General features: G+C 38.3%; 1 protein-coding gene across 1 annotated transcript in view; it reads left to right on the forward strand.

The window, feature by feature from the left end:
• Window positions 1-21814, forward strand: part of Sgcd (sarcoglycan delta) — a 925964-nt gene that overhangs the window by 397891 nt on the left and 506259 nt on the right. Inside the window, exon 2 of the mRNA XM_052758279.1 lies at window positions 2517-2680. The gene's annotated coding sequence lies outside the window, so the exon portion shown is untranslated. The remainder of the gene's footprint in view (window positions 1-2516; window positions 2681-21814) is intronic.

Genomic DNA, 21814 nt, shown 5'->3' on the forward strand with positions numbered 1-21814 from the left:
CTTCTTTTATGTAGTTCTGCTGACTGCCCCTAATATGAGGGCAGTCAGGGTAACATCATACATCTGGGGGTAGTGTGGAGAAAGTTGCCCAGAATCATGGTGAGCCACAGAAGTAGTCCCACTCCACAGAAGATTAACAGGATCCAGACAATCGAGGGAAATGAAATGAAAGTATATGAAGTCATGAGATGTCATGTGGAGTAATGTAATTGCAATGGGTAAAAGAAACAAAACCCCTTGAGGACTTTCATTATCACAATGGAGAATGATTTATCTCTGTGGTCATTTCTTTAGTATAAACATCTTAAAGTATTCATTTTACAGAAGAAAATACATCTTAGAAAAGTCTGTATGTCTTGATACTTACAGAAGCTAAAGAATTTCATGGTAGCAGATGAAGTTATTAGTAGTATGATCATCCAAAAGTCTGTCAGAGGTGTCTGACCTTTTGAGCCTGGGATATGATGTCATTTGCTAGTATGTCAGACTGCATTCATAGCCAGGATTTTTTTGTTTTTTTGAAGCATCTTACCCTATTTCTTAGCCAATCATAGACTTCTGAAAACAGTTTCCTCATGTTCTTATTGTCACTTAATTTTCAGGATTGCTGGAGATGGGATGCTTTAGGTTCAAATCAGGCACAGTCACTGACTGAATGGCCTTGAGAAAGAATGTTAATTCACTCACTCATAGATTGAGTACCCACTGCACTAGGCAGGCTGTAGAATACACATTTGAAATACTACATGGAAACAGTGGTCCTTACGCATATAGAACCTATGTTTCAGTGTGTAAAACCAAGTAGTAGATGAGTAAATGTTTCATATCACAGAAAGACTTCCCTGGGTTTAAACAGAAAGAGGAATGAGAGATGTGGTAAGAGTTTACGATTTTATAGAAGGGGGTTAGAAGAGACATACCAGAGAGGAAACAATAGAGCAAAGCTGCACATTCTTGACGACAAAAAGAGTGCAGCAAGTTAAAAAGCAGTGTCAGTGTTAAGTTCAAAAGGCTCAAAAGCATCCAGAGGCATGCTGGAGGACTGCATGCCTGCCTGAAGAAATTATGAGGAGGAGAATAGGCTGACAGGACAGCATTCACTACTGCATCATTCCTGATCCATTTTGGCCATTTAAATACTTGTAATGGCAATGTATGGATCTGAGAATGGAAGTGTTGTTCTTTCACTTGGATTCTTGATGGGAGTGGTAGCCTTGGTCCAATTGCACCTTGATGCTATGAACTAGGATGGTAGCAAAGAAGACAGTAAGACAAAGTCAGCAGCTGCATCTTTTCTGAAGAAAGGGCCACCAGAATACTGGGTATATCTAGAAGGAGAGAGAGAGAGAGAGAGAGAGAGAGAGAGAGAGAGAGAGAGAGAGAGAGAGAGAGAGAGACAGAGAGACAGAGAGACAGAGAGACAGAGAGAGACAGAGAGAGACAGAGAGAGACAGAGACAGAGACAGAGACACAGAGACAGAGAGAAGCACAGAGACAGAAATTAAGAGAGGTTGAGTTGAGGGGAAGAAAGGAGAAAAGGCATTGCCATTGACAAAGAAGGAATAAATGAGGGAACACATAAGCTTTACTTATATCAGGAGAGAAGTGATAGCAGCTATAGACACATGACCTATGTTTGCTCCAATTAATAGGGTATGTCCTACTAGAATTTTAGGTAGAGTTATTAAATAATTGGCCAACAACGAAATTTGGACTTGAGACTATCTAGGACTGGAGACAAATCTCAGGTCTGAGAATGTGACAACTCAAGTCAGAGAACTAGAAGAGGGGACCCAGTGAGAGATTACATAGAAAAGAGGCTCTGGACTGGGGTAGCAAACAAAGAAGCTGAAATGACATCCTGGAGGTACCGATGATGGAATGGCCAGTGGTAACAGGTAGCTTTGGTATCTTAGATACAAATGAGGAGAGTATATAGAGATGAAGTAATGAGCTTCTATCCTTTGGTGTCACTTTGTCATAGATCAGGGATAAGTACATACTCTTTACCAAAGAGGTATTCATTCATTCATTCATTCATTCATTCATTCAGATCAAACCAACATAATGAATGAATCATCATAGGAAAATCACTTCTATCCAATCCTTGTTTTCTCCCTAAAATAAATGAACAAATGGATATTGTTGTGTACTAGGAAAGTCTTTTCAAGTGTAATACTATAATTGCTTGTTGTTGGTAGTGGTGGTGATGTCAGTGGTCACTGTGGTGCTGGTGCTGGTGCTGGTTGTGGTGGCACTGGTGGGAGTGGTCATGATTGTAGTCATGCTCATGGTGCTGGTCTGGTAGAGGTGGCAGTGGTTATGGTGATGGTGCTCATGATGTGGTATGTATTCGTGTTTTTATTTGGGATGATTTTTTTAATCACTCGATGCTGAATTCTTAATTGTCATTTAAGTGACTTATGTGTAGTTCCCAGAACAAATGGTCTTGGATTTTGTGCCACTCTGCTGGGTTCTGTTCTGAGTATTTAAATCTTTCTCTTGTGATTTTATAGACTTAGAAGAACCCTCCATCTTCAGGAGCTTGAGGACAGCTGCCCTGGAACCTGTGTGGAAGTTAAGAAGACTGTTGCTGTGCTGGGGATCTGAGGACATTATTTCAATCCCAATGTTGCCCTGACATTTGTATCTAAGATTCAAGGAGATTAAGACTAAAAAGGTATGGATATGCAGTTATAACTTCTTAGTTTCTAAGGCAAATATGGTGCATTTACAAGCAGATTATTTTTATTGCCTTATCCACAACTGCCTTTGCTTTTCTGTGTGCCTTTTGCCTTTCAAGGAATATCTTTTCTTTCACTATAAGTTTATGGAATATGTTGGGATAGACATGGTACAATGGGGGAAGCTGGATGAAAGCTGCACTATCCTAACAGGGATCAGATGGGCAGAGGGCAGTATGACAAAGTGGACAGAGAACTGGGCAGGTGCCCAACAGAAAGAAAGGAGAAATTGTTGTAGATGTCTGTGCCATAAAAGACTCAGGTAAGAAGATGATTAAATAGATTGTTCTGTGTCATACATGGTTTCATTCCCATTTTCTGTATCTATGGGAAGCTGTTGATAAAGTCTTCTACTTCCTGCTTTCTTAAGGGTAGCATTGTATTTCTTTTAGATATATGCCTATGCTGGGGCAGACATCTGAGTCAAAGAAATCTCATGGTTTTTAAAATGATAAATATCATGCTTACAGTACTTAAAGAGTAACCAGTGAAAGGTGAATGTGTATTTGCTTTTTTGCAAACATATTTAGTATATAAATAATTTGTTGGACGCATCTAATTACTTTCAGTATATATGTGTGTGTGTGTGTGTGTGTGTGTGTGTGTGTGTGTGTGTGTGTCTATGTGTATACATATGTTTATGTTTGTACATATTGTGGGTGTTAAGGAAGGACAGACAGAGAAAGAAGGACTGAAATGATCATTTATAAGTATTTATGGTAAATCAGATGTTCTGTTCTGACATTTGCAAAAAATTATGTATATCTCCTAACAACCATGTGGAATAGGGACTCAGGAAGCCAGAGAGCAGATAAGTAGAATGTTTCTTGCAGCTGAGGGGTTCAGGTGCCAGACTCTTTTCTGGCCTTATTAAAATTCCACTTTATATATTCATTTGTATAAAAGAGTGGAGTCACATTTGTACCTGGAGAAATGGTTTCAGAGGAGAACACAGCATATCCAGAGGACATTATAAGGTGTCTTAGAAAAGTCTATTGGTATCTTATTCACTATTCTTTGAGACTCAAAAAAAAAGGTGGGGATACAAAACAAATAAAAAACAGCCGCACTGTGTAATGATGCAGAGGGTTATGGGAGACAGGAGAACAGGGCAGGCTAGTTGAGGGCTTTGGTCCCTTCTTGTGGCACCATAAAACTCCCTTAGGCCATGTACTCATGAGAGATGGAGGTGTTGACCTGGTAAGGATCGAATTTGGTATAGCCACAGGCCCGCTGTCTCCTGTGTTTCTCCCCACTGGGATAAGTGTGGTGCTTGCTTTCAGCTGGTAAGTGAGTTGTCCTTTGAAAATGAAGCACTTTCGCTTTCTACCTGCTGTTTCCAAATGGTGGCAAAGACATGCTAGGGCTCTGATAGTCACAGGACTCATATACCTCTAAAAACAAAAATACCTCTGAAAGATCAGGAACTGTGTGAGTGAAGAAATCATTCCCTCTTTCTCAGCAGAATCTTCTTTGTTCATATTTATAATTCTTTTTCTATTGTTTTTAAATCAAAGGATATCTTTCAAACAGTTCAACATTAGCAACTCCTTTCCTATTAACATGATTACAAAGGACAAGTTAATAATTTAATGACTGGAAAGGAGGTACACGCACATATGTAGTGTACCATCTTGGAGTCCTCACATGAGCAGTTCATGCTATGTAATAGATGTGTACTGTGGTTGCGGGCCTTTTTGCTCACATTTCCTTGATTTATCAGAAAGGGAAGCTAATGCACTCACTTGGCTTGTCCCAACGTCCTGCAGGAGACTGTACATGGGGTTGAGATTGGAAGAGGGAGCTCCTTATTTTGAGTGTTGATCTTTAATTCAGAATTTCTGTGTTCTTGATGCCAGCCACTTCAAACAGAAATTCAGCAAAGTTTTAGAGACCTTGGCTATAAAAATGTTCTTGGTTTAGACAGCAATGGACTGGTAAATGGGAAATAAGCTTTCTTTGTTCACAAGGATCTGAGGGGAATTTATGCTGTGTGATGAATGTTTATTAAGGGGATCTATTCAGTTGAACATACACACATGTATATACACAAACGTATATACACACACGTATATACACACAAGTATACACATGAAAAAAAAAAGTCCTTTTCATGGTGTTAGAATAGAGTGAGATGTTGTTGGCATGATCCATCTACCATGGTGCCCTCTGGACCTCATAATCAGGAACACTAGAAGAGTTCTCAAGTGTCTTTTCACAGGAAGACGGACAGTATAAATGAGTAGCTCTAGGAGCAGAATAATGAAAGGCAAATCACAGTTCTAATCCAGTCTGTGCTTGAACATTAGAAAAGCCATTTAATTCTCCTGAGTCAGTACTGTTGAAAGTGTGTTCCATAAGCTTAGAGCATCAGTGTCATTTCAGCTTGGAAGGCATTTAAATTCTGAGGCTAGTCTGGGCTGCATAGTGAGACACTGTAACCCACACCCCTCCCCCAAAGAGGGAAACGGAAACTGCCCTCTGAGATAGGTGTGACCATTCCTGTATTACACATACACAAAGTGACTATTACAGAAGTCATCTAATGTGTCCCAGTGCACAGTGCTTTTTTCACACACTGAGCTCAAGAGTCATTTCATGTGACTCTATTCTGGCTTAACTATCTTTATTCCAGTTAGATATGCAGAAGCAGTCCTCTGGAAGATGCTTCCAGAATGGCCAGTTAGGGATAGTGCTCATTAAATGAATGAATTATATATTCTATTAGTAACTAGAAAATAAAGTAAATATTAAATATTATATAAATATAATAAAAGGTTAATGGTAAATGTCACTCTGGTTTCGAGGCTCATTGATTAAGAAAACAAGGCTTTTAGAACAATCTTTTTGATCATGGACCATTACACAAACTGTTCCCAGGAACTGTGGCAGAGTCAGGGCCACCATGTGGATAGCCTTGGAGTGAAGTTGCTCTCCCTTCATCCCAAGCAACCCCATCTTCCTACATGTGAACAGTAATGCTCCTATGTAAAAGAATACCATGACTCCTTGTTATAAGTATTGGGTGCTGTTGAGTCCCTATTTACAGGTATGCGATTCACTCCATATCAACTGACAGCAGAACATTATTTTCTGAAGATGGTATCGGTTTCACTGTAAGAATTAGAACCTCTGAATGAAGTGGACACTTTAGCCAAAGGGGAGAAAAAGGCATTTAATTAATATGTAGGAAATGTTGTTGAAAAAAATTGTCATTAAATGTGAATGTTACACTTTATCTGTCCAAAGGGACTGAAGGGAGCCTGGAACTGTTTAGCATGGTTAGCATATACCAGCAAGGTTAATTGTCTTGGGGTGTTGAAGAGCTCAATTCCTTTGTGAACCTCCACAGTTTGCCTCACTATCATAACTGTTTTTCATGCGACTTCCACATCCTTCTTTATTTTAGCTGGGCTTTCAAAGTTTTGATTCCCAGGGTGTAATTTAAAAGCCAGAAAAATTGCAAATGTGTGCAAGCTAACAGAGCGTGATATTGACAAATTAATTAGTCTATTCCCAACCTGCTCCCTTGGTAGAAAGGCTCTGTGTACCTCCAAGAGTATCAAAAGCAAAATGAAAAGCTGCCTTTGGGGATAGGTTTTATTATTGTTTCTGCCAGTCATCGTTCGGAGTGGGGATGTGGCTGACTCAGAAGAGTGGTGTGTGTGTGTGTGTGTGTGTGTGTGTGTGTGTGTGTGTGTGTTCACTTTTTATGATGGCTCACATTGTTAAAAATCTTATGCTAGTTTTGCATATGTCTCTGCATTCATGCACATCACTTGGACTGTTGTCTGTTTCCCCCAGCATGTGGAATTGGTGGCTTCAACATTTTCTGTTCCCCACAGCAATTCATCAAAATTGTGGCTATCTTACCAAAGTTTTGTGACTGCCTTTCACTCATGGTTTCTTTAGTTTTCACTGAGTTGTTCCTAAAGTTCATCATGTGTAGCTAGAGTTTTCCTGTCTGACCCACAGTCAGGACAAATCTCTCTCACCCGCCAGTCCCAAGCCGCTCAAACCCGATCAAGTAAACACAGAGACTTATATTGATTACAAACTGTATGGCCGTGGCAGGCTTCTTGTTAACTGTTCTTACAGCTTAAATTAATCCATTTCTATTAATCTATACCTTGCCATGTGGCTTGTGGCTTACCGGTACTTTACATCTTCCTTGTCCTGATGGCGGCTGGCAGTGTCTCTCCCACCCAGCTTCCTGTTCTCTCAATTCTCCTCTCTGTTAGTCCCGCCTATACTTCCTGCCTGGCCACTGCCAATCAGTGATTTATTCATTGACCAATCAGCAACACATTTGACATACAGACCATCCCATAGCACTTCCCCTTTTCTTTTCTTAAAAAGGAAGGTTTTAACCTTTACACATCTCCAAAGTCAGCTTGGTATATTTGGGAATTTGGGCGTAGCTTCTCTTACTACTTCCTGCTGGAGGGGGGCGCTGTATCTTTTGGGGAAACAAAGAATACTTTAGGATTATGGAGTAGTCCATGAAGGTGTATCGTGTGAGCCAGTTGTCTTGAAACGGTTCTGGATGTTGGATCATCTGGGCCATGGTGTCATCGGAGACCTTTCAGGTGGTCTTGGCTGGTCAAACCTGATGTATCTTAGTCTGGAACAAATCCATAGCCTCTGGCTCTCTGTGGAAACAAAAGCAGAGACTCCTTTCCAAAGCAAAATATCCTTACATCCAAATTTTGAAGTTAAGGTGTCTTTAAAGTATACATATTGGTTTAACTCAGCTTCCTTTGCAATCAAATATCTCTCTGCAGTTAAGAATCCTAAAGACAACACAATCCAGATTCTCTGTGTAATATTCATCTTCACATGGCTTATTTTTTATATTAATTTTACTGTTTCTTTAAAGACTTTATTTTTTAAAACTATGTATTTGTTTATATAACTGTATATATCACCTTTTTTGTCTCTTTCAAGCCTACGTATATTTTACACACATTTTAAACTATTATATCTGAATCTGTCTTATTGTGAATCTATTGCTTTAAACTGCAGCAGCTGTGGCTGCTGGCTCCGGCCACCTCAGCTTCCCAACATGGCCGTGGTATTCCACCAGCTCTGGGAGCTATCATGGGTCTATGCTTTTATCCAAGCAGCGTGTAGCCCAAAAACCTCTTTTTTTTTGTTTTGTACTAGAAAAGGCTAAATCCACCATGCAGCTTAATGTGTCACTTGCAGAGGCCTTATTCCTGCCATACTGCAGGTCGAGCGCACAAGCTAGGAACCCGCCAGTAGCTCAAACCGGCAGCTGCTGCTCATTTGAGAGAGACAATTAGGAACTGTTTTTAGCTCCATTTTAGAATCTTTTTTTCTCAGTTTTTAGGTGGAAACTCTTGCCACCATGTTGGACGCCATTTGTAGCTAGAGTTTTCCTGTCTGACCCACAGTCAGGACAAATCTCTCTCACCCGCCAGTCCCAAGCCGCTCAAACCCGATCAAGTAAACACAGAGACTTATATTGATTACAAACTGTATGGCCGTGGCAGGCTTCTTGTTAACTGTTCTTACAGCTTAAATTAATCCATTTCTATTAATCTAAACCTTGCCACGTGGCTTGTGGCTTACCGGTACTTTACATCTTCCTTGTCCTGATGGCAGCTGGCAGTGTCTCTCCCACCCAGCTTCCTGTTCTCTCAATTCTCCTCTCTGTTTGTCCCGCCTATACTTCCTGCCTGGCCACTGCCAATCAGTGATTTATTCATTGACCAATCAGCAACACATTTGACATACAGACCATCCCATAGCAATCATGTATCGAGGTCTCATATTATTTGCTAATAAATGTATCAAGTATGGAGGATGAATAACACAAAAGAGACAGGCTGGATAACTCACAATACTGTTTTCTATAGCCATTTGCTTGCCTCTGTGTCTGGGTGATGTGTACCAAATACCTACTAGGAAGCAGTAGCTGGGCTGTGGTTTATCATAGTATATCTATATGATACCTGCCCTTGCTGTTGGGTCCCATAGTTTTATCATCTATAAAGTAAATTGTTAAATCAGACAAAACTGAGGACATCCTGAAGGCTTGTCAAATCCAAGGCCTGCTAGCTAGATATAGCTAAGGATAGCTATGACTGTGGCCCAACACAATAATAACTTAAAACATTATAATATTATCATATTTGTAAGTGTACGGGTTTTTTTAATAACTTGATTGTATAGCTTTTGTGTGTATACTTTGTAAATGACATTGTGTTGCAATGTCAAAAAATTGGACGTGCCTGTTAGACCTCAGCAAATATTACAGTTTCAAGTGAGTTGGTAGTTAATCATGATTCAGAAACATACTCTGAGCATATATAATAGCAATATAAGGGCCAATTCAAACTTGTCATATGAAATTCTAAACAGATGATGCTAAAGAACTTTTATGTGGGGTCTGAGAGAAGATCAGCAGTTAAGAGTACTTACTCCTGCTCTAGAGGACCCAAGTTCAGTTCCTAGGACCCATGTCACACAGCTTACAACTACTTGTTAACTCCAGCTCCACAGTATCTGATGTCCTCTTCTTTCCTCCATGCATACCTGCATTCATGTGCACACATGCACACACACATATAATTAATAACAAAAATGAAATCTTAAAGAGTGTCTACATGAACTCTATAGAAGACTTCACATGGAGTTTTAGCAATTATTCTCTACTGTGAGTTCTTTATAATGCAATCATAATGTCTGCAGGAGGTCATCATTTTTACATCTTTCTAAGTCTAGAAATAGCCTAGCATTATTTTCTTTCCATTCTTAACCATGCCTCTTACAAGGCTCTCCTTTTTTTACCATTGAAGAAACTAAAGCAAGACAGGGCTTTTCCAAAATGCTCTGCTACAATATGAGGTTCTCTGACCTGATCTCTGAATTGGTTCTTTAACAGGCACCTAGCAGGGTAAACTCTGTCCCTAGGTGTGTTCAGTTGCCCCTGGGGCCTGTTGAGTACCTGCTTTAGGGCTCTCTGATTTGGTATTTCAATAGGAAAGCACCATTTTTGCCTTTCCTTTTTTCTTTCTTTCTTTTCGTTTCTTTTTTAACTCTGCCATTTTTGGAAGAGTCTCCTTTTGACAGTTACTGGAGGAGAGATTTGTGGCTTTCCCCTTGAGCGTGTCTCTCGCTGCCTGTCTGTTTACTCCTGCTGAATTTGACTCAAGGCCTTTGAAACTTAAGAAAATGTGTGCTGTTGCTGCATTCAGAATCTTGTACAGATTTAGATCTTATTTACAAGTTAAATGTCTCTCTCTCTCTCTCCTTGAAACAGCCATTTCATGTTCAGTTGAGATTCTACAAAGAGTTGTTTTATTACTGAGGGAATACAGGTGGAAGATTTCAACTCTGCAAATTTGCATCTTATTAATGATGCTATGTGACACTTATTTTTTTTCTGGGAAGAGGTGAACAAACATATACTTATTTCAGAGAGAGATTGATGACAGACCAGAGTAATGATACCACCAAAGTCCAATATGGATGAACCAGAGTTACTGCAGTTACTTAAAGGTGTATGTGTGACTAGTTACTTATAAGAATATGGAAGACTCAGAGTTTGATCACTGAAAGTTCACCTAGCATGGGTGATGACTCACTAAAGTTGGAGCCCTTGAGGCTGCAACACAAATTACAGACAGCTGGACAAATTAGTCTCCTTTCTTTAGCAAACCATACTACCTGTATAACTTTGTAGAGTGGGAATCTTGTGAATCTAAGTCTCAGAGACTTCCTGATGATAATTCTTTTGTACCCTGAAGACCTCTCCGATGACACAGCAAACCTAATCAGATTGAATTGGAAAAGCCTAGGTTTAACGGGTAAAGCATTCCTGGATGATTCCCAGCCCCTCAGAGAGGAGACTGCGCCAAGAGACCAGAAGAACCATGTGTCTGTTTTCTGGGATGCAGCTTATATACCCTGTGGGAGTGGTCTTGAGCCTCTCTTGGAGGGAGGAGCTGTGTTTGGTGGGTTTTGAAGGTGTGGGATTAGGGAAAGAGATAGGGGAGGGGAGTTGAGGGTGATCTTCCACCAGACTCCTTTCAAACACCTGACACCTGCGAGTTGTTTATTTTTGAGCTTCTAGAACTTCCTGTGTTTTAATGTGCCTGTCTTTAGAATCTTGACTTTCAATATGCCTCCTTCCAGGATGGAATATGTTAAAACTTGGAAGAAATCACTCCACAATGCATGCTCTCAGGAATACTTTCTTTAACCTGTGAACTTGCTTTTTCTTCCTCTTTGTTTTGACCCTAACCCTGCCTCCTACACAAATTCTTTTTCATGAGTTTTTTTCCTTAGTATTCATGCCAGCATTTCCCTACACTTAGCCCATATTGAAACATGGTTCTAGCCCATCTTACAGACTCTGAGGATCAAAGTAAAATAGACGTGGAAATGATTTAACAGTACCGTTTCTTTCTTCACCTACAGAACTATTTAATGACATTAATGTGCAAAACATGATTTTCTCCTTCCAGATAATTTCTCATGTTGTTTTTCTACTAATTCCCTCTACATCTATCTTGCCTCCAAGATTTCAGTCACCTGTAGAGACTCTCTCCATTTCCCAGAAATTTCTGGTCCTTTAATATTGCCTCTTCTTTGCACCTGCTAGTTCCTTTGCATGTAGCATCAACCTCAACTACAGCAACAGATTGCAAACCCTTAACCTTGTGGATCCAGGTCACTAGAGGCCTCCAGGACTCCATGGAGTCTTAAGTCACTTATCTTACCTTCAAACCTGACTTATAACTCTTCTCTTGAAGAGGATTCATTATAACCATGCTGACAAGTCAGCTCCTTGCTGCAAATGAATGCCAACCAGTGTTCTAACTCCATCATACCTATGAAGCAAAAGCCAGAGAGCCATAATAGTCACATACGAGGTCTGGAGGAGAAACAGACCTGATGTGAAAGGTTACATTCGATACACTATATCTCAGTGTAGTCACATGTGATTGATGATAACATCAAGGGAAATAATTTCAGTATGTGTCATATACTCATAGAATCATGTTCTAGAATTACAGTGATCCATTTATTAATTTAGTAACTCTTCATTCTTTCATAGTTTTCATAGTGTGAGCATCTCACTATATGTGATACTATTTGACTCTTTAAAGATATATACATTCTTATACCAGATGAAAAGCACATAAACTATTTCTCTTTTTTAAATTTATTTATCTATTATGTATTATGTATACAGTGTTCTGCCTACATGCCAGAAGAGGGCGCCAGATCTCATTACAGAGGTTGTGAGCCATCATGTGTTTCCTGGGAATTGAACTCAGGACCTCTGAAAGAGCAGCCAGTGCTCTAAACCAATGAGCCATCTCTCCAGCCCTCACATGAACTATTTCTTAAAGATTTATTGTTATTATTTTAAATTATGTATAGATATGTATGTCTGCATATAGGTATGTGGTGCCTGGGGAGGCCATGGGGCATCAGATCCTCTGCAGCTGGAGTTAAAGACAGTTGTGATCTATATCAGTGCTGGGAACTGACCCTGGGCCCTCTGGAAGAATGGCCAAGCATCTTAATGGCTGAGACATCTCCCCCGCCCCATAAACTAACTATTTTATATGGTAGGAACACTTTTATAATACATTTCAAAGAATAGGACTATGTCTTAGTGATTTTTCCAAGATTTATTTTGATGATATTTGACTTTTGTTTCAAATGGGCATGATTGTGCAGTGTAAGTTTTAGTAGCTGAGACAACCCTTATAAAGTGGCAGAGGATTTTACTAGCTGGGATAAAATGGTTATCTTTCTTCATTTCTGCTTTTAGTCTTCTTTCCTGAGGTATTATTTACATAGAAAAAGAAACAACAAACTGTAAGTGTACAATTTGAATTTGGCCACGTGACTATGCTAGTAACCAGTGTACAGAGAAGTCTAGACACATTGTCATCACCATGGAGTCTGTTTAATCCTATCTCTTCTATCTGAGCAAAAGTTCTGCGTCTTTTAAATGCTCATCTAAAAGCTCCATCAGGATGTATTCTGTTGTCCCAACAGTTTTTGAAACACTTTGGCCTTATTTTATGTATTACTATATCATGTTTTATTTCTTATCAACCTTATATTTGATTTTTTTCTTTCTTTTGGACAGGAACTATCTAAAGTTTGTGAATATTAAGAACCAAGCTACTATAAACATTTGTGAGTAAGTCTTTGTGGAGACATAAGTTTTCATTGAGAGAAGATTATTAATAGCTAGAACTACTAAGTCATAGAGAAATGATACATTAATTTTATAAGGTATATTAAAATGAGCTAGGTATGATGAAGCATATCTATAGTCATCACATTCTAGAGACTTAATCTGAGGAAGGAGAACCACGAGTTTCAAATGGATCGAGCCAACAGAATGAGATGCTGTATCTAAAAAAAAGACAAACAAACAAACAAACAAAAACAAAAAATTCCCTCTTCATATAGTTCTCTACTGTGATCCATTATTAGAAGCAACATGAAAAATTCACTGTTTTTGTTTGTTTGTTTGTTTGCTTTCCAAAGCTTACTAGTTTGTTGATTTTGCTAAGTCTAGTGGGCATAAAATATTACCTATACCTGTCTTAATTAGCATTCCCTCATTGGCTAACAGTGTCTGACATCTTTAATTGCACTGACTGATCATTTGTATATCTTTCATAAAAAATCTTCAGGCAAAATGCCTGAGTTTCTCTTGGGTTACTTGCCTGCCTTATTTGTTTGTGGGACCTTTAAAAATATTTTGTAAGGGGTAAATGATTTAATTGTATTACAGACTCAAAGAATGAAAATAGTAATTAAAATATTCTGGATTAAGTTCTGTGTCAATGTTAGGTGTTACAGATACGTGTATCAAATTTACTACATGATTTTATATACTTGGTGTCATCTGAAGAGCATGTGCTGAAGGGATTCCATTAACATTTTTATCTTCATTTAACAATTTATGCTTTTCGGTGTGCTGTACCTTAGAAATTTTCACTTCAGTTAAAGTCATAAGAGATACTCTTCTAAATTCTCTTTAAGAAAGGTATTACTCTTTTACATTTAGGACAGGGGCCTGGCCTTAATCCAGTTTAATTTGGGGGCCTTAAGGTTTTAGTGTCTGTGTATGTCTGCTCATAGATCTGCCAGAAGTTTGATGGGAAGCTTGTAGAATCAACAGGAATGAAACCCTCTGGTGGCCTTGTTCTTCTCATCTCCAGATCTCCAATCGCAGATACTGACCCTCTGTCACCTACGAAAGGCTTGCCCCACTGGAGTTGACTCTTCTAATGTTTTTAAAATTGTAATTCTGTAGTCTTCTAAAATGTTATTCTGATTATTTCTTACCGGTTTTTAAGGAAATAGTTTGTGACCTTTCTGTCTTTTCATTGGAAATCTCACTCCCCAATGATTGAGAAGAAAAAAAAAAAAAAAAAAAAAAAAAAAACGACAGGTAACCCATGTGCAGAAAACCTGTATCAGAGTTGCTACATTTTGAAAGATAGTTACAGTAGTTTGAGAAATGTCCCTCATATGCTCATGCATTTAAATGCCTGGTCCCTAACTGGTGATATTGTTTGGGAAAGCTGAGGAACCTTAAGGAGGTAGAGCCTCCCTGGAGGAAGTATGTTGGGGGCGGGGCGGAGGGTGAACAGACTTTGAGAGTTTATAGTCTTACCCCACTTCCAGTTCACCTTTTGCTTGGTGTAACAGTTGGACGGAATTGCTCAGCTTCCTGATCAGCCTCTCCCTGCCACGCTTCTCCCATCATTAGTCATTATGGACTTTCCTTCTGGATCCACAAGCCAAAAAAAGTAACTTCCCTCTATAAGTTACTTTTGGTCATGATTTTTTTTTAATCCCAGCAAGACAAATGTCACTAATATAATAATAGTATTACCTCACAATTCTATCTGTGACATTTCTCAGTACAACTGAGTAAAGAATGCATGTTTTGGATGATGATTATTTTCATAGTAGTGAGCCCTCCTGGATAGAGTTGATCCACTTATAAGAAGATTCAGAATTTGAAAGCACCACCCTCTTGTTCTGTTCTTCTGTCATCAGAGGACACGTCAGAGGATGTAACAATGAGGGAACCTTTGGGAAGCAGAGATAACAGCCTTCAGCAAATACCAAATCTGCTGACACCATGATCTACACAATTATAAATTACCCATGGATAGTGTTTTCTAATTAGCAGGACAAACAGGCTAAGATAATGTTCAAAGAGAAAGACAAACGCTACAAACAAATATTACATGACCATTACAAAGACAGATACTGTGGGGGCTGAGGAGATGGATCAGCAATTAAGAGCATGTGCTGTTCTTTCAGGGGACCTGGCTTTGATTCCCAGCCCCTACATCGCATGGTGGCTCATAACAATCTGTAACTCCAATGCCAGGGTAATCAGATACCCTCTTCTGGTCTCCACAGGTACCACGTATGTAAGTAGTACATAGACATACACACAAGCAAAGCACTGATACACATAAAATAAAATAAAAAAATTAATAAGTAGCTACTATGATGGATTGAAGAGTATATTAAAAAACCTGCTTATCATAGTCCTTGAAGATAGTAAAAATGATAATTTATCCCAAAACATTAAAACACGATAGGATAGGATGATGTGTTAGAGAATAATAAACTTTATTGTATATTAAAGGTTGTTTTTCTATTAGAAGGCTTAAAAATTAAGTATAATTTCTTGGAATATAGGAAAAAAGAGAAAGATACTTAGTAATAATGAAAAAGCCAAGTTAGCAGATATGTACCTCAGCCTCTCCTCTCCCTCTAATAGTCCCAGATAGAACCTGAGAACCTCTAATAGTCCCAGATAGACTGGGGAGAGAGGTCATCAAAGGAACTTTAGATTAATATTCAAGCTGAGTGTAGACAATAGATTTAATTTATACATCCAGAGAACATCATATAAGTGAGAAACAGATGTTCCTGTTGTATCCTGTTTAATTTCAAAACTCCAAAGAAAAGGCATTGGACATCTTTCTCGGGTGGGGAGAAGATGCTTCACACACAGAGAAATGATCTTGTGACTGGTATCAAACTTTTCATCAGCAACACAGCAGGAAGGGCAGGAAAGCAGTGTCTCAAAATTACTGAGGGAAAAATCCTTGGGTTCCAGAAGTTGTTTTTAAGTCATACTCCAAGTAAGGACAACATGAAGACATATTGATGCATCAAGATATTTAGCCCTCCACAGTTCTTTCTGAACATACTCCCGTATATTAAGAAGATAATTCAACAAATGGTTCTTAAAGAAACTGCAAAATCACTCAGCTCATGAAGAATCTCTACCAGATGTTTGAGAAGATAGTTTGGAAATGTTATATAACTTGGGCAGGCGTCACAGCGTGTGTCCCAAGTCAGGTCCAGTCATCCATTTTAAGAAGCCAATTGAAAGGAGAAAGCACAAACATTGGAAAGAGGGATAACAAGATCTAATAAATGCCCCATGTCCATCTTTCAAGTCCTGCAGTGAGACTGAATTTTTAATAGGAGGCCACCGTTTCGGGTATCTAAGCAGTAGTAGTCAAGGTGTGGTCCTGTCCACCATAAACCCATCATTGTCTGGACTTCAGTTTCACCTTATAAAGGTAGTCTGACAAGTTCCTAAGACTGTGGAAAATCTCTTTCTGGAAGGCTAGTTCCCCTTCTGGCTAGTGTCTTTTCCTTCTTGCAGCATGAGATTCTTGGGAGGAAATTTCCATTTCTTTAGAGTCCATTGTTTTGTAGTCATATTGAGAGACTCAAGTGCCTCTTTAGAACACCTTCATTTCTGCCAGGCCAATTATAATTAGTCAGGAGGTCCAAGTGGTTAAAATGAGTTCCCAAACTCCGAGACTCCAGCAAAAAACTGGAATAGGTTACTGTCTGTTTTGGTGGTGGGCTGGTATACCTGTGTATTATCTCTAATCTATAGACAATTATAAAATGTGTCTGAAGAGCAAAATCTGTATAAGGAAATTATTATCCAAATAAAAAGTCAGACAAAATGTACCCTGGTTTTGAGGGGGGAAAATGTGTATTTGTCTGGAAAACAATTCATTTGACTCCTGTGCGTCATAACATTATGACATTGTGGCCAAAAATAACTAATTGACATCCTAGTATACTACCTGGCTCTCCAATGAAGGATTTATATCATCATAATAAACTCTGCTTCCCACCTTCAGAAATGACCTATAAAGCTAACACAGGGGAGGGAACCAAATGTCATAAACCTTGACAGTGAAGGCAAGTGTACAATTAGCACAGGACTCTAGATGGGGAGAAGGGGGAAGATAAAGGGAAATCTGAGGCTTGGATATCTTTAAGAAAAGGAGATATGATCAATTTTCCTTCAAGTTAATGACATAAGACAAAGAATTCACACACACACACACACACACACACACACACACACACACACACACACACCTTCTTAAGGAAGGAACTACCTATAATCACAAAAGAGCTGAATAAAGTTTGGAGATAAACCAGATTATGCAAGTAAGCTAAGGCCTTCCATTTAATTGTCATGAGTGATCCATACTCTTTAAAAACATAAATTACAAGAGTTCCTCTGCCAACAGAGAAGAGCTACTGAGATAATTACTAGAAAGAGATATCTACAGAATCGGTTAAACATGCTTCATGATTGAGGAAGCCTAGGCAGGAAGCAGACTGACCTCTTTGTAACTTACCTTTTTTTTTTTTTTTTTTTTTTTGTGTGTGTGTGTGTGTGTGTGTGTGTGTGTGTGTGTATGTGTGTGTGAATAAATATATTCTCTTAGGGAAAATATGAAAAAGAAGACCTCTACCCTGATTTCTTGCTGAACTCATTGTTAAAATATGGCTTTGTGAAGTTTAATATGCAAAGTACAGTCAAGGACCTCATATAAATACATAACAAATACATGCCAAAGTTTTGATGTAACTCATTTAATGAGAACAATAGGAAGGTGCAAAGTTGGAGAGTAGAATGTTTAAAGGGACAGCTATCTACAAAGGATTTTTAAACAAATCTGAATCAGAGAGAAAACCAGTTAGTCCTCCAGAGTCATAAAACTACAACTTTGGAATTACATATTCTGTAGATTCTGCCTTCAGGTTCACAAGTAACTTCTCCAAATCTGAGCTCTGCTGAATTAGTAAATACAGAGTGAATGACTGGCCTGCAATTCCATGAGTTTGTTGAGCAATGTCCAAGCCTAATGTAGGAAGGGTGGATTTTATTCTCTGATTGCCAGTTTGGGACACACTTTGCCTCTAAAAGGATGCAAATGTCTCATGAAGATTTTCTTGATGCTTGATGTTCTCAACAACTGGTTTTCTTTCACCTACACTTCCATGCCAATCATCAATAACAGCAATAAACACATTAAACAAATATTGTTCATAGTCCCTCTCTTGCTTCTGAGCACCACTAGAAAGCAAAGTGTCTGTGCATAAGACTGCCACATACTAAATCCTCACGATGTTTGTTGAATTAATAGTTTAACTTTCAGATGTTATTGGCTGCCTTTATAATACAAAGACAAAATTAGACATGAGGAGAAAGGAGAAAGATCAGCAAATGAATAGCTGCAAGGGAAAAATTTGAAATCTCTTACAAAAATCTGTTGATGTGGCAATTTGCAAGTTGTCTGATAAATAGCTAGGAGAAACTCTACCTTCTTTGCATGCAGCTACAGTCAGAGGGTAAGGAAACAGAATTCATACGGAAGAACTGCTGGGTTGAATGACTCACTGACATTGCTGCTTAGATCTTTCATGAGCCTTTTATCTTAATGCCAAACCTACTTTTGAATAAAATAAAAGAGAAGGTTTCCAGGAGAAAACGTCCTTCTACTTCTTCCAAATGTGTGGCTAGGAAAATAGAAAATAGTGACACTTATATTGATTAAAATCCATGACCCTCTGTCTTTGTTTTCTGTTACTAGACATGCCCTACTTTGCAGACCCTATGCAAAATACTTAGAAACCAAGACACATGGAGGCTCACCTAGCTTTCAAGAGAGGATGGAGGTTCTGTCTATGCTAATGAGCATTAAAAAGTCTGCCCAAGCTAAGTATGGTATGCATACTTGAGAGGCAGAGGCCAGCTTGGTCTACATAGTGAGTTCCAGGCCAGCCTGGGCTACAGAGTAGGTAGGACCACTTTTCAACAATAAAAAGTCTGTCCAATTAAAAGTAGTTGAATGTCAACTACCTGGCATCTGTATTTTTTTTTAAAGATTTCTCTTGTATGTAGAAATTCCCATCCAACTTAGCCAACACAAAGTTCTTCTTCCAAAGCTGCTTATAATGGAAGAATGGATAGAGTTCATTTATAGTCTTTCATAGTAGACTCAGATAAACCATCTGAGTCACTCTGGCTTATCACCAGCACTTGGTAAAACATTCATTCTATCCATACATAATGTAGTAGAGCTTCATAAATATTCATTCACTGACATTGAGTCGACACTTCCTGTTTTAAGGAATTACAGACTTACAAAGATATAGGATTTCATGATGTAAAGCCAGGGCTTCTCTGTGGCAACGCTTGGACTAGTATTTTCTTTAAGACATAAAACCCAGATTTTTGAGGGGGAGATAGTGCAATGCAGTGAGCTTGCTGAGCTTATAATGGACTTCTTTTGCTTTCTAAAAAGTAGGACATTAATTATTCATTGGTTTTCTGAAAGACTCATTTTCATTTGAATTTTTTGTTTATTTGTGTTGTGTGTGTGTGTGTGTGTGTGTGTGTGTGTGTGTGTGTGTGTGTGTGTGTTAAAAACAAAAAGGAATGGGCTGAAAAGTCATATTTGTAATCCAATTTCATTTAAGCCTAGAGGAGTGGTTCTCAACCTGTGGGTTGTGACCCCTTTGGCAAACCTCTATCTCCAAAAATATTTAGGTTATGACTCATGATTCATAACAGTAGCAAAATTACAGTTATGAAGCAGCAACAAAAATAATCTTATGGTTGGGGGTTACCACAACATGACAAATTGTATTAAAAAGTAGCAACATTGGTGAGGTTGAGAACAGTGGCTACAGGTTGACAGATTCTGTACTTCAAGGGCTCTTACCAAAACCTGGAGAAAAAGAAAATGGCATTAGTAGAAGGACCATTGTGGCTCACAGTTACCTTTTTCTAGAATAGGATTTCTGCTTTCTCCTTTGCAAGATGCTTTTGAGATTCAACAAAACCAAAATCCTATATACCTTTTTCTGTCTTAAGTACATTTTCTTTTGGTCTGCTAAAGAAGATTCTAGACCTGCTTACATCATCCTTCTTTCTTCAGTCTCTAAGAAAGAACTCCAACCTTCCATATCCATTCTGTTTGGACATTAAGATCCATGAATAGAACAAGTGAAGGAGAATGGGAAAATCTGCAGTGCATGGGCCAAGACCAAAGGAAATACTTATCTTGACTTCATTGTTAGTAGTCACTGGCCATGTGTGGATATTGGGCACTTGAAATTTATGTGCCCAGCCCAAATTAAGTTTACAATTAACTTAAGATTTTTAAAATGGCAGAAATAACCTAAAGCATTGCCACTAATTTTGAGTTTGATTGACTTATAATTCATATACTGTATAATTCACTTATAATTTTTTAAAATATTGTTTATGTATTGAGATGGTGATGTTTTGATATCTTATATTAACATACTTTAAAATTTTACTTTTTGGTTTTGTATTTTAATGTGACTTCTAAAATATTAATAATATGTGGTTGTACTACATTATATTTCTATTGGGTAGAACTCATTTGGAGAACAGCTTATGATTACATGACTTGTTAAAAAGCATGTCTGTTCAGTCTGTAGCTATCCTTGGCCAAGTTGGAGAGCCACTGGTTCAGCTTCTCCTCCTTCCTTCACCAAAACCACATCACAAGGCACCTTACTCGCTTTCTGAATGAACTCCTTAGTGAGTGATCTTGGTGAGTTTTTAATTATAGAAATGAGAAGGAAATGCAATAATGCCTATTTTCCAATGACATTAAATGTAATTTGGCACAAAACTCAATGCAACCTGTATTCATGCCACTTCACTTCTCCAAAGCAACTTGCTCAAGGGTTTTGTTCAAATATTTCAAACTAGAGCCTCTTAGCCCTGCTTGGAAAGTCTTTTCTATTATCCTTATGAAATAGAATGGCTCAAACCTATCACAAAGTCATATATAAATAACGACTTCAGGACACTGTTGTTGTCAAGTGACTAAAATATTAATTTCTGACAAAAGAGAACGTTCTATTCCTTTGGTTGAGGGTGTGTGAGAATCCAGGTTGCGATGGTTTTTTTTAATGTGGACCTTGGTTTTATACTGCTCTTTAAAAACTGCATTTACATTCTCTTCTACTATCTCTATGGGGGAAAGTAATTAGAAATCGAGTCGTCAAGAAAATAAGTAAACATTACAGGCATTCTTTAACGATTGGAACTCTCCTGAAATCCCTCTCTTAAAGAATTGAATGTTTTATTTCCTTATGCTTCCTGCAATTTCTGTACTGTGTTGACTGAAGGCAAATTGGTAGATGACCTTGAACTTGCCTTGTCTTATTTGAAATTTTCATCAAAAATACACCAAAACATGCAAAGCATTTTATTATTCTTTCATTAATGTCCTGTCCTTGGGTAACTTTATAGCCATTTATTCTGAAACAGTGGCTATTAGATCTGGGAGACTCTAAGGAAGTGGCCCTCCAAACCAGCTGTGCACAGAAATCAAAAGGGTTTTTTCCATAGCTATCTCTCCAGGCCAGATTTATTAAATCAGCTTATGCAATATGGTCAAAATAGTCCAACAGTAGCTGTCTCCCACCTAAATAACTAAGAACAATGCTTGACAGTTGTGTGTACTGCTGTTTTTCATATATGCAGCGAAATTGATTCATCAAGAATAAATTAATTTCATTGTGATTATATATAATGTATGGATTTTAGTCAAACAATGATAATATTAATAATCCTCCCTGTGTTTTGATTATAAGATAAACACTATGCCTTCTGTTACATGTATCTTTAGAACTCAAGGAAGCAAAGGCTGTTCACTGTTTTCATG

The sequence above is a fragment of the Peromyscus californicus genome, unplaced genomic scaffold (genome assembly GCF_007827085.1).
Source record: "Peromyscus californicus insignis strain IS unplaced genomic scaffold, ASM782708v3 Scaffold_3__1_contigs__length_106647218, whole genome shotgun sequence".
In the NCBI taxonomy this organism is placed as follows: Eukaryota; Metazoa; Chordata; class Mammalia; order Rodentia; family Cricetidae; genus Peromyscus; species Peromyscus californicus.